The following is a 1,998-nucleotide window of genomic DNA, read 5'->3' as shown; positions in this document are numbered from 1 at the left end:
GACTGAGGGGCTGGTGAATGGGTGAGGAACAGAGCATGGTTTACTGGAGGGATACGAGAGGGACAAGGTAGCAGATCTCAGGGCCATGATTTGATCAGGTTTAAGGGTGATGTGACCAAGGAGGGGAAACAAAGCTTTTTCATTTGGCTAAACAGTTGAATTTTTTTTTCCATAGAATCATTTAGGTAGGAAAAGATCTTTAAGATCATCTAGTCCAACTGTTAACCTAGCAAGACCAGTTCCATCTTTAAACCATGTCCCTAAACACCACATCTATGTAACTTTTAAAAACTTCCATGGATGTTGATTCCACCACTTCCCTGGGCAGCCTGTTCCAATGCTTGACAACCCTTTCAGTGAATAATTTTTCTCCTAGTATCCAAAGTAAATCTCCCCTGGTGTAGCTTGAGGCCGTTTCCTCTTGTCCTATCACTTGTTACATAGGAGAAGACACTGACACCCACCTCACTCCAACCACCTTTCAGATAGTTGTAGAGAGTGATAAGGTCTTCTTCATAGGACTTTTCTTTAGACCCCCCAGCAACTTTGTTTTCTTTTGGACATGCTTCAGTCCCTCAATGTCTTTCCTGTGGTGAGGAGACCCAAACTGAACATGACTGAGAGTATCTACCTCCGAATCATGCTTTGGACCCTAGTTGTCTTAAACTGGCTCCTTCCTGAGGAGTGTATAGTGGAGAAGGGAGACCAGATGAGACAGAGCAGTGTAGGAGCAGGGCAAAAAAAGAACCTCCCACAGGGCTAAAAAAATGCTAAAAATTAAGAACTAGGCAATAGGTAAAAGGTAGAAATTCAGAGGCAGAAGGACCAGAGCTGCAACTTCATCATCAAAAGCAACAGTGTGCACTAGACCAGACTGTTGGGAAAGGGCAAAGAAATCAACTGATCCAAAGAAGGAGACAGTGAGCAGCTTGACATATATATGGAAAAAAATCCAGGGAAAAAAATAAAATACCCAGACATATGGTAACAGTAGAAGCACAGATGTACACACGCTGTACACTCCTACAGCCCAGCTGTTATTGCCCATAATATAACGAAGCACAGTCCAATGTAGGATAGACACTTGTCAACTCTGGGCACAAATCCTGTTCTTATTGCACTCAGAGGATGCACCTATGCTGGTCAAGAAATGAGCCAGGACCTGTTTCCTGGCCCAGAAGCCACTTGCCCTACCAAGGCGTACATCCACATAGCTGAAATCTGAAACCCTCTGGTCGTATCCAAATTGAGCGGCTAGAAGGACTTCTGGCTTGTGATAATGCCTGAACAATACCCAGGAACTGTTTTGGAAAATATTAGTTAACCTGGGCCAAAACCAGGCTAGAGACCGAGTTAAAAAATTAACAGCATAGGTGGTATTAGAACAATGTTTGGCCCATCTCCTGGTCTTGTCGAGTTGCTGATAGAAGATATAGATGATGGCAGAACCTATATACATGGGGTTGTTTCTTCTTTTATGAGCTCATTTGGTATTTTTTTCCCTGATACTCTGGGACAAATCCTTTTCTTTTCTTTTTTTTTTTTGCAATGCTTTGCATATCCACACCATTCCCCAGAAAGCAATGTAACATCAGGCTGGCCTTGGCTCTGTTAAGGTTCTCCATCACCTGTTTGAGATATGCCCATGCTACAGATGTCTATCTGCTAAGCATAAATCAACTCCCATGCCTTCCTCTCCTCCTTTTCCTTCCTTCAAAGAAGTATCCTGTGCTTAATTCTCAATCTTCACTCATTTGTGTGTCCAAGAGCTGCCCTATGGGTGATTTCTGATGACCATAACATTGATCCTCAAGGTCCAGTGATGGCATCCTGGGGCAAGAAACTGTAAAACAGAATCTCAAGATAAAGGAGGGGATTCAACTTAATTTAAAATTTCCATCCAGGTTTTTTTCTAAACAATTGGAAGAAAAATACATATCTTCTCAAAAGCAATACATTTTGGGGTTTTTTGAGGGCAAATGGGAAGTTATTTTGATT

Source organism: Apaloderma vittatum, unplaced genomic scaffold (genome assembly GCF_000703405.1).
Source record: "Apaloderma vittatum isolate BGI_N311 unplaced genomic scaffold, ASM70340v1 scaffold4895, whole genome shotgun sequence".
Classification (NCBI taxonomy): domain Eukaryota; kingdom Metazoa; phylum Chordata; class Aves; order Trogoniformes; family Trogonidae; genus Apaloderma; species Apaloderma vittatum.
Note: the sequence above shows the minus strand (reverse complement) of the source record.